Below are 12,380 nucleotides of genomic sequence, written 5' to 3'. Positions count from 1 at the left end.
CTGGCGCAGCGGGTGCTGGTACTCGCACAGTCAGTAAACAGGTGGGTGTACCAGCTCTTCAATTTTGTGCTTTGTCTTCGGATATATAACCTCCTCTGTGGCAGGCGTTTGCTCTTCTTTCTGACGAATCAATCATTCGACTTTTTATAACTTTTGGATAACTTTTGCATTCCACAACTTTCCTTTGTTTGTACACTGTACATTCAATTTTTGTTGTTTTTTTTTTCTTCACTGTCACGGGCGCCATGTTCTGGAAGTGAATTATATTTGTTCTAGGTTGTTATCATTTAAAAAACCAGGAATGTGTGTTTTGAAGCTAGCCAATCGGCCAACGACATGTTTTTTATTCTTTGACGGTTATTTTCGGAATGCTTACAACTAAACTCTTCGCGGCTGCGCTGCCTGCAAACATTGGCAGCGGCCGTTATGTCTCATATCAAAGTGCATATATGCTCACAAATGTGTTTGGCTGATAGCCGCGAGAAAAGTTGTATATACATTCATTGTATGTGTCTGCACGCAGGCCATGGGAATATGCTGACACTAGCACTTACCATAAGTTACGCTCTGAGGCGCATTCATATTTCATAACTACAATCGTTGTCGACGTCATCATTTACGGGATCATCGATTTCGCATTACTTTTGACTTCGAAGAAGACAGGGCTGGCCAAAAAAAAAAAAAAACAAAAAAGATATTCTGAGAGGAACAGCGTCCACCTAGGAATACTGGAGTCGTAAAATCGATCATTGTGTATTATTTTCTTTTCAAGATCCAGAAGTCTTTGTTAATCTTAAACAAGTTAAAATTTTTTTTACATCCAATTTAAGAAAAAAACCTGGTCCTTCAAAATGAATTCCGAAGTTTAAGTGTTCGACGAGCAATCGAGAAATGTCCTCTTTGACTATATAACAAAAAAATGTTGTGGATTAGTAAGACCCGTTTTGCATAAGTACGGAAACGTTACCCAATAGAGCAATATTACGAAATATAACGAAATGGCCAATAGACTGCTCAATCTTATATTAACACACTCTGACGGGATGTGTACCACTTAGAGTATTTAGGGACAATCTTCGTGAGCCAACAAAAACAATGATTTTTTGCCTGAAACCCTCCGTCATTTGACGACGCATTCAAAATTATTGAAGATGCCCGTCATCAAAGTTATACCTTGTATGGACCAATTCGAAAACAATTTAGCAACAAACCACCTTTTACAAAAATTTCAATCAAAATGAAAGAACTCCATAATCAACCACAAGTAGAGGAAAATCCTGGCAATTCCAACAGGCAAAATACAAATATGTATGAAAATTGAACAAGTAATAATAAAAGTTATGACGCTAATACATTTAGTAATTCCAGAATGTCCTTTAACACTATCCAGCCTCAACAGGTAGCAAGCCGTATCCCTCAACATAATATTTCTGTTGGTCAAGTGGACGTAGGTCATAATAATACAAATTTTCAAAAATTTATTATCAAAACTGAATCGGAATTCAGTATCATTTATGAAAACATTTGCCACCCAAAATGAAAATCAAACATCGAAGTTCAAGTAAAAGCAATGGATAACATTATTCTTATAAAATTGAAATGAGCGAGGGCGATATCCAAAATACGGAATTTTCAACTGCTAGCCGGCACTACGAATTCTTGCGTATGCCATTCGACCTTCGAAATGCACCCGCAACATTTCAACATCTTATAAACCATCTACTTAGAAACTATAAAGACCATTTTTGTATTGTATACATGGACGATATTCTTATCTTTTCGAAAACAATCGAAGAGCATATTAAAAATATTACAAAAATATAAAATGGTGCAAAGAATGCAAACTTTAAGCTTCAAATTGACAAGTGCGAAATTTAGAAATGCGAATTAGAGTTCTTAGGGAACGTTTTCAATTCAGACGGTCTGAAACCTAGCAAAAAAAAGAGTTAAGGCAATCGATAGTATTAAATTGTCAAGAACGCAAAAACAAATAAAATGTTTTCTGGGCATAACTAGCTACTTAAGGCGATTTATAAAAGATTACTCTAAAATTTCAAAGCATTTAATAAAATACCAAAAAAAAAAATTAAAAAAATAATAAAAATGATTTTAAATTTTTCGATTGTTTCGAAAAGCCAAAAGTTTTAAAAGAACCCAATTAAAAAATTCAGAGATGGAAAATTCAACTAAACGAATATGATTTTGATATAGCCTTCATTAAAGAAAAAGAAATTGCTCTAGCGGACGGTTGTCCCAAAGTAAATAGAAGCGATCTAATCCAGCTGAATGAAGCTTTTATATTGCTAGGCGAACTCGACAATACAATGAAAGCCGTCGAAACAATTGACGAACTAAACAATGACTTTTCGCTAGACCTAATAAACCTCTTTTCAAGTCAATTTATAAATTGCGAAAACATTCACAGTACTCAATCCGGTAATTTGAACTAAAGAATCACAAAATGAATTGCGAGCCACCAAAATCTTGTATACACAAAAAATAAGGCACATTATACAAACAAAAGGAAATAAATCTACCATTTTAGAATTAATACAAAATTATCTAACCTGATAAACCATAGGAGCTATTCATTGCGATGACGTTAATTTGTAAGTGAAATTCCAGGAACGTTACATACATACTTTGCATGCAACGAAAACTTACAACTAATAAGATCGTTTTTTTTGCTAAAAGATGTAACAGATAAAAAACAAATTTTAAAAACAATTAAGAATCTTTAAAAAACAACCACATAATTATAAAGGAAATCTTTGCGGAATTAAAAAAAATGTATTACCACCCGAATCCTCAGGAAGAAATTCAGAAATATGTTAATAATTGCAAAATTTGTAACTTGCCCAAATATGATCGAAACCCCTTAAAAAAATAATCTAAATATAACCTATACACAACGAGATAATCCATCTATATATTTGGTTCCCCATGCAAAATATTACCTTACTACAATAGACAAATCCACAAAATACGCTACCGCTTGTTATATTAAAGATAGATCCTGGGTTTCATTGCTAAATGCTATACAAGAGGGAATCCAGTACCTAGGCAAGCCCAAGCTTATTATAACGGATAATGAATTTAATATAAATTGCATAAAACAGTTTCTTATAGATAAAAATATAGATATCCACGACACCAAATAAAAACAGGGAACTCAAATGTTGAGAGACTACACATGACATTAAATGAGCACAACCGGCTTTTTAATGCAGACGAGAAAAACAATGATGCGATACAAAACAAGGTATTCAAAGCAATAATATGCTATTACTATCCACTCTATTACAAAGATAAAATCAATCGATTTCCTAAACAACATCCTAAGCGCATAACAAGAGCAAAACATCGCAAAAAAAGGTAAAATTTTGAAAATGAATATGTTAAATATATGTTATTATAAAATTGGTTAATCAAATCCTAAGTATAAGCCAGTTCAAAACAATAATAAAGATGCAAGTTACCTAATATCAAATGAAAACCAAAAAATAAAAAGGGACCAGTTAACATGTAATTACAATTTATAAATTTTCACTATTAAGATTGCTCAAACTTGTCGTGGGGGAGTCACATATATGTACAAGTGTCACTATTTGTACTCTTATTAGCTTAAATTTGTATACCCTTGCAGTTATAAGAAATAATCAATGCTAGTAACATGTTACTAGTAACTAGTGACAATAACTCGAACGAAACCGGCAAATCGAGTTGGTTAAGAATGCCATTCCACCCAAATCGATACTCTCAAAAACGCAAAGTGACGGAGTCGAGTATAATAAGTCGATCTAACTATATAGCTGCAGTAGAAACGGTCACAGAAGTAAGGAAATAATTATTAAAAAGAATTGTTTTTAGCAAGCAACAATCTTTTTAAATGTAACATGTTACTAACATTGATTATTTCTTATAACTGCAAGGGAATACAAACTTACGCTTGCTGAAGCTAACTTCCTTTCTTGTTTTTGTCTGGTCTAGTTAGTTTTTTATGTGGTAGATATTGAGTTGGTCATGGTTAATTAATTGGTACCAGGCTGATGTCTTAGTGTCTTTGCGTGGTGTGTGTTTTTTATATCCTTTACTATGCCTTTTGGGTTTAGATTTTCAGGTATTGTAAGCGGTTGTTTTATAGCATTTTTTTCTACGGTGTCCTCCAGTTCACATCCTGGTGTTTCTACATGGCCGGGTATCCAAAGTAGTTTAAATTTGTTAGGGAAATTTTGTAGCAGGCTGTGGGCGTGTGAGGTTTAATTTTTGCTATTTTTTGTTCGAGAGACAGTCGGAGCATAAGCAAAATTGTCCTCTACTGTTTTTAATAATCGAGTCCCTCTACTTTTGCTAGTAGCTTAGCGGAAAACACTGAGGAGTATTGGGATATATTTGTATGCATTATGTTTATGCTTCATCAAAATCAAATCCAAGACCAGTTGTCATATTTGTTGATTAATTACTTTAAAGCGTAAGTTTTTACAAAAATTTTTTTATGTTAAAAATTAAGAAATCTCAAGAGATGTACACTTTAAAGTTTAACACGAAATCGTTTGAGCAATTAAAAAAAAGAGCTAAATAAAATAAAAAGAATTTTAAATCTTTTGCCCATATTTTTAAAAACGGTGGTGTTTAGAAAAATTGAATTTGAACGGACTCTATAGACTCCTATTTTAAGTGAGAATACAACTAGGTGAATTGAGGGGGGCTTATATCCTCACCGTCCCCAATAAATAAAATTTTAACTTTTACACTATCACAGCTCTATCTCCGAAACCAATCTGTCAATCAAATTATCTCCTTAAAACTTATGTAGAGTATGTGGTTTAAGGGAATTTTTCGATATTCGATGCTGTCACAAAGTTATAGTGCTAAGAATGAATGCTTTCCGACCCTGCCTCTCTTCATACTTCAACTTTCAAATTTTTCTCAAAGCCACGGTTTTTCATCTGGCATGAAGATATGTAAAAAACGGGCTGACGGATCGCCTTAAAAATTTATAGGGCAAGTCCAGCATATGTGGCTATGGCTGGTAGTAATAAAATTGAATAAATTCTCATCTTTTTTTTTTTAACACATCAGACCAAAAAACATGTTTCTTTCAAAATTTTTAATTCAAAGTCGTGTAAAAAATTTAATTTTTTAATATTTTTCAACTTTCTTTTACTTTTAGTTTATGGATATAGTGGTCAAATTTCTGTCGCATAAAATAGGTTTTTTTAAGTCGTTCCATTTATTTATTTTGTCGTCACAAGATTGTTTTTCCATCACACATTTTGGACCTTTTGGTCGGATGCCTTTGGAGTATGGCCTTGTTAGAGCTGGAGAGAATGATTTTTAGAATTGTTTCAACTTCCTTGTTTATGTTTGTGCATGGTTGTCTTTGTGTAGAGTATTGTTCAGTAAGTTTGCAAAATGTTCCTTACGGTTTGATGTGTTGGAGGTGAAAATGTTAATTACGTTGAATGTTTTGATTCGATCCCCAGTTTTTGTGCCAACCGTTAATGTTGCCAGTGATCAAGGTGGAAACATGTGAGGTGTCTAATATGGCCTGAACGTTTTGCAATAAGACAGATTAGTGTTGGTGTATGTTTTTAAATGATTATTTGAAGATCATAGTAGTTATTAACATTCATATTCCATTGTATAATTTTCATAGTCATTTTAAAAGCAGGTTGTTTGTTGTTGATTAACTATTATTTATTTGAGTACTTGTTTTTTCGTCCGTCATGTCCGTCTGTCCGTCTGTCTGTCCTTTTCTACGCAAACTAGTCTCTCAGTTTTAAAGTTATCGGGCTGAAACTTTCCCAGACTTCTTTCTATTGCAGTTAGTATATAAGTCGGAACCAGTCGGATCGGACAACTATATCTTATAGCTCCCATAGGAAAAATTAAAAATTAAATTATTTCTTCTGTGTTTTTTAACATATAAACTTCTTAACTTTGAAATAACATTTTTTAATTAATTCTCAATTTTGAATTAATTTTTATCAAAATCGGAAGGCTATATAATATAGGTGCCATAGGAACAATCGGAAAATTAGTGGTAAAACAATATAAAAAAAATTATATCTTTGGTGTTTTTTAACATAAAACCTACTCCGCTTGGAAATAACCGTTTTTAATGGGTTTAGAATTTCGAATTAAATTTTATCAAAATGGTAGGACTATATCATAGACCTGCCATGGAAACAATCGGAAAATTAGTTGGAAATTATGAAAAAAATGGTATCTTCGGTGTTTTTTAACATACCATAACCTTCTTAGCTAGGAAGTAACATTTTATTTTTAATAGTTTTAAATTTTAAATTAAATTTGATCATATAGCTGTCATAGGAACGATCGAAAAAATGGTGGGAAAATAATATGCAAAATTGGGTCTTTTTGATATATTATCTTATAATATTGGGAATATAATTTTGAATTCAAATTAACAAAAATTGGATTACTACTTCTTAGCTTGGAAGTAAAATTTTTTGTTTAAATAGTTTTGAAATTGTAGCTTTTGTGCCTTTTGACATATAACCTTCTCAGTTTGGAAATATTTTTTAATTAGTTCTGAATTTCGAATTAAATTTTATCGAAATCGGGCGACTATATCATATAGCTGTCATAGGAACAATCGGGAAATTTTTGGGAAAATAATATGAAAAAATTATTTACTAAAGTTGATTATTTCTTATAACTGCAAGGGTATACAAGCTTCGGCTTGCCGAAGTTAACTTTCTTTCTTGTTACATAACAATTATATACAGTGATGCGACGCAGGGTTCGCGTTACTGATACCATGTACACTTAGCGCCTGTACGTCCTTTCTTCCTTTTTAACCAAGGCTCATTGCTGGGAATGAGCTGGTGCGTACAGCTGTAGTTGTCCCAGGCCGCCTGCTAGTTGTCGACGCTCTACATCCTAGCAGTCTTCTCCACCTAGGTCTTGGTTCTTTGATCCACCTGTTAGCCTGCTATATCCGCTCGTATCTCATTGGCCTCCCGCCCTAATCCACACATGGGAACTTGGCCTGCAACTACGAGCGCTGCGTCGTCCGAGATCTTCCTGAGGGCACTCGTTAGTCTAATGCTAACAGCTCTCGCATGTGGCTGCTAACAGCCATGGCCTCGGCCCACATCAGAGCAGCGTGTAGCAGGAGCCTACGTCTGTCCTGCTTCGGTCGCCTGGTGTTTAGCAGGATTCTGCAGAGCGATCCTGTAGCCTCGCTTGCCTTTTTTTTTAAAAACTCCAAATGTTCACGATAAGAGAGACGGGTGTCCAGCATGACTCCCAAGTACCTCATGGCTCGCTGAGATGAAATACTTGTCCCTCCTATGCACCTATATGGGTATGGAACACTAGCTGTCACCTTGAGGTTTATAGGACCAGCTGCATTTTGCTGAGGTAGCTGTGCGCTATATTTAACACGTATCCCGTTATGTAGAAGGACCGTAGTGCCTCCAGGGTCCTTCCACAATCGGCCGAGTTAAATGGGTTCTTTATGTTTAGGGTGACCACTAGAAAATACTTCTTTGTCCCACCTCTCCATCTCGTACCAGCGATGGCCTTAACAGCAATGTGGATAACCCTCTCTATCCCGTCAGTTTCGAAAAACCATATTGGTTTTCCCTTTCGGAAACCATATTGGTTGGAAGAGATTCTACCGTGGTTTTGTGGGGCTTGCAAAAGTTTGTTGAGAGGTCTTGATATGATATTGTTTTTTTTTTGTTGATGTATATATTGACTGCGTGTCTTTATTGTGATTTGTGTGTTGGTACTAGATTCGTCGGAGAAGTTTGTAACAAAAAGAAGGAAGTGTTTCCGACCCCATAAAGTATATACATTCTTTATTAGGATCACTAGCAAAGTTGATCTAGCTGTGAACGTCTGTCCGTCAGTCCGTATAAAGCTAGAAGATTCGGACTTGGTACACAGATTCCTGGGTTTCCTGCGCAGCGCATGCTCGTTTCAGACGGTGCTAATCTGCGGGGCCTGATTTTATGATAGAAAACAAATTGAAACTGAAATTTATCTGTTTCATGAATACCCATCGAACGTCTACAAACCGCCGAAAATTGTTTTGGGTACAGTTGTCATGCTGGGAAAAAACTTTTATAATAAATCTGTCTGCCGCCCAAATAACATACTGAAACAGAGGGTAGGTGGCGGTTTACAACATCTCCATTTTCCTTTTGCTTGCTTAAGCTAAATAATCTGATAGTCAAGGCACTCGATATAGCGTTTTTCCTTGTTTTTTTTTGTGTTTGTTGTTTATCTGTCGATCTGTTGTTTAGATAGGACAGAAGCAAATCTGTTGCTATGATGTTGATTGCGATGAGTGGAGTATAGTTCTGAGCCGTTTTGTGATCCACTTTTTGTATAGTTTTTATTGTGATCAGTTATTCTTGTTGTATAAATTTGTGTTTTATCTATTGTTTATGTGTTTTTTATCTTTTTCGGAAATGTTTTTGCAGCTTATGCAGTATTTTTCGTTTTTTCTCATTTCTTATTCTCTTCTGAGTGGACTTTCCCGGAGCAATTCTTGTTAAAATTTTCTAGCTTTTGCAGGTTGGAGTCGAGAGTCCAAATCGTAGGCATTTTTTCCGACTTAATAGGAGTAGAATGTATGGGCGTGCTTCGTTGACTTTTTGTTCTTCGTGTATTTTGGTTTCGTCTATGTTGCGTAATTCGTTGCAGTATTTGACTCCCCTACAAAGATTTAAAGGTTTGTGTTCGGCGGCTTTTACTTCAATGTGTGTAATGTTATCAAACAAATACCTCTGAAAGAGGTAAAAATCTAGTACCGCACCTACCGCAAACAAAAGTTCTGATGTCAACATTTGTGACGAAAATGTATTATACGATTTACTAAATAAATATATTTTCTTAATTTTTTTACATTCGGCACGCTGCTATTCAATATGCTTGTGTTTAGCTGTACCATTTTCATAAAGCGTGCCAATTTAAAAAAACAACAACAATTTAAAAAACAAAACGTGAGGAAATGTTAATGGTAAAATCGTTTAAGCCGCATTTGTGAAATAGGAAATAAACTTAACAAAATATCGGAACAAAAAAACTTTTTTTCATAATCATTTAAAAATAGTATTTCGACAAATCATGTTAGGGCAACGAACAAAGTATTTTAAGTTCACAAGTTACGGTTGTAAAAAATTATTCTGTTTTTTTCCCCAAACTAGCTAGTTTTTTTTAAAGTGGTAGAATCAAAATTTCTTATATTGAGCTGTTTAACATAATCTTAAATTTCCAGGACCTTTAAATGGAGTTTGGATTCGTACTAAAATGCTCAGACAGTAAAGGATGCTTCTTGTAAATTGATCTATTTATGTTGATTAATAACTGAAATGGCTAGTCTTAAATGCGTCGAATGCCATAAGTTGAGGAATCTTTTGAGCCGTTTTTAAAAAATCTGGAAAAGGGCTAAAAAAAATCGAAGTAAATACACATTAACCATAATTTTTTAAACCGTGGTATTTCGACAAACCGTGTTTAGCATTATTTAGACAAACCGACGTATAGCACAAGCTTGTAGCTTTAGTATAAATTTAGCTATTTATCAAAATTGGTAAACCTAATGTTGCTTTAATTGAGTTTTTTTTCAGAATCTTTAAATGGAGTTTAAACTCGCACAAAAAAAAAAGAATGCTCAGGCAGTAGTTTTTGCAAAAGTGGTAGAACAAATGTTTTTTATTTTGAGCTGTTTAACATTATTTTAAATTTTCAGCATTTTCAAATAGAATTTAGATTCGCACAAAAAAAGGTCAATGCCCAGGCAGTGTAAGATGCTCTGAACTGGTAAATGTGGCCATTTTTGTTAATTAATAACATTAAAACGGTTTTTTTTTTTACAATAATGTGTCGAATGTTAGAAGTTAAGGAATGTCAAGGGCTATGTACCTCAATATTTTATTTGAAATCGTTAGATCTCAGAAAAAAGGCTAAAAAAAATTTAAATAAACAAAAACTTTGATTTATAATTTTTAAACAGTGGTATTTTGACAAATCGTGTTTAAGGGACGTACATAGTATTAATATTGAGCTGCTTAAAATCGTCTAGAATTTTCAGAATTCTAAAATAACTAATAATAAAAATAAACAAACAATACATAATTGTAATTTTGAGAGGACTCAAATTTTAACTCTTACACTTTCACCACTTTTTTCCCCCATCAATTGATTTTTTTAAGTTTTGGTGTGCAATCCTTTTAGTTTTTGCAATACCTTTCGATTGATGTACCTTTCGAAACAATGGGACAATTATATAAATTCATTTCATTTCTTCTTGTATATATAGAAGTCGCCTTTGCACACCCTCCTGATGCGCTTCGTCACTGCATGGACTATCATCCACGGTGTAGTCGGGGATTTTGTTTTTTTTTCGAATTCTGTTTTGTGCACCTGTACGCAACCTCAGAAGTGACACGTCTTATCTCCAAGATGTTTGAAGTGAATAGTATAGTATAAGAAAGTTGAAAATGGTATTAAGTTTGTTGGAGAGAAAGAGACAAAAAGGACAAATAGCTTAAATTGTTTTTTGCTTAATAGAATAAGTTAGCCGCAGACTTTGCCCACTCCTTGCGCCAACAGCGCTATTTTCTGCACATGGTTATGATACTGGAAATGCAAAAAAAGCAAGATCCATACTTAAAATAGGCTAAAAACGTTTGTTGTACGTTGTATAAAAAATCTTACAGCGATGTTAAACAGCTTAATATAAGAAACTAAAAAATATATGTATAAATATATATATAATATATATATAAAACATATATATAAAATATATATATATGTCATTAGAATAATTTGTACATCCGAAACTTATAAATACCTTAATTTTGTACATCCGAAACTTATGCGGTACTTAAGCTACAGAGTTTTGCAATATGTCATTAAAAATGGTATTTTGAAATACTGAGTACGCTTTTTAACATTATATGTCTAAGTACCAACATTTTTATTATATTGATTTATAAGCTTTTTCTTATTTCTCAAAAATGGCTCTAACGATTTCGAATTAAAGGTGTGTAGGCCTTGAAATTCGTTTACCTTTGACATACAATACGTTGTTGCCAAAAGTGTACCCCACAAAACTGACTTTCACCTCTTAATTGTAATAAGTTAATGAATTACAAATTAACAAAGGACAATTTTGATAAACACATAAGAAATAAAGCAAATACCAGAGCTTACCAAAATTTCTATTCCGGTAAAGCGTCTAGGTTTTTATTGTTTTGCAGAGCGTACAATGATTTCAGTCAGAAGTTTGCAACGCATATAGCATATCACGAATGATTCTAGCAGCAGCGAAAGATGGTGGGTGTAACTTCAAGTGGGACACGCGCTGGTTCCGGCTCTTTTTTCGTCGGTAAAGGGAGTGAGTTACCAATTTGATCCACAGTGCTACTTGCTCGCATATGTTTATACAATATCCTATTTTCTTTCGCGTGCGAACTGACTTTGAGGTAAAATTGTAGGAGGACAGAATTAATAGTTAGATAAAGAGGGAGGGAATACCTGAAAAGAAGAGTGCTGCCTAGATGGAATGGCAACGGCGGATGTATGTGTGTCGGTGTAAGCAGCGATGATGTTATTTGCCGCTGACCTTGCCCACCCTACCATGATCACCGCAGCCGCATAACCTGACAGAGGTTGGTGATCCCTTTGACACACGCCTAACTCCTAACCATCTTCCTTGACGCAAACTTCCATTAGAAAAAAGTTTAGCAATTCATGTTTATAATAGGTTTAATATATATAAAAAGTAATAATGATCATTAAAGTTACAAAGTTGGGTATTATATAAAGTTGTATGCTAAAGTCTTATCGAATCAAATAAAGGCTATCCAGATTTAAACAATAATTTTGATTATTAAATTTAACTGAGCAAGTATTTAATCGAAAGGTAATTTCTTTTATAATATCAAGAACATTGAAATATTATTATAAACAGTCAATCATAGTATGTTGGATGAAGACCGGAGCCGATCACCACCATATCCAACGTTAAAAGCGCTTTCAATTTGTTGTATTATTGGCTGTAATTTTGTTTATAAATTGTTAAACTGCATTTCAGTTGACTTTAGATAAAATTGGGAAAAACACTTCCAGGGGCTCAAACACTTGCTCTCATTTCAAAATTGCTTACTGCATTACAAATTATTTGATTACACTAGTATTTGGGATAATCAGTTCATTACACTACTATTTGGGATAATTTAAATTACTTTACTTCTTATAGGAATTTAGTTTAAATTTGGTTGTTTAATTTAATTTTAAGTTTATAGCAATTTAAAGATTTTATTTTTAAATTATGTTGCTTTAACTAGAATTGATAACAGGCGTGGGCCTGCCCACTTGTACACTTTCAGCAG

At 33.7% G+C, this 12,380-nt stretch overlaps 1 protein-coding gene across 13 annotated transcripts in view; it reads left to right on the top strand.

Moving 5' to 3' along the window:
- The window catches only part of LOC108021868 (G-protein coupled receptor 15), a 231,391-nt gene that overhangs the window by 37,087 nt on the left and 181,924 nt on the right, over positions 1-12,380 (top strand). For 4 of the 13 annotated variants that reach the window (XM_050890271.1, XM_050890272.1, XM_050890267.1 and 1 more), the window contains exon 1: positions 3,033-3,375. The exons of 1 other annotated variant lie outside the window; for it this stretch is intronic. The gene's annotated coding sequence lies outside the window, so the exon portion shown is untranslated. Of the gene's footprint in view, positions 1-2,983; positions 3,376-12,380 lie in introns of those variants that run through there. 8 more of the 13 variants (XM_050890266.1, XM_050890265.1, XM_050890270.1 and 5 more) reach the window with 5 other exon arrangements.

This window comes from Drosophila biarmipes, unplaced genomic scaffold (assembly GCF_025231255.1).
Source record: "Drosophila biarmipes strain raj3 unplaced genomic scaffold, RU_DBia_V1.1 ptg000019l, whole genome shotgun sequence".
Taxonomy (NCBI): Eukaryota; Metazoa; Arthropoda; class Insecta; order Diptera; family Drosophilidae; genus Drosophila; species Drosophila biarmipes.
Note: the sequence above shows the minus strand (reverse complement) of the source record. Positions and strands in the feature narration are given on the sequence as shown.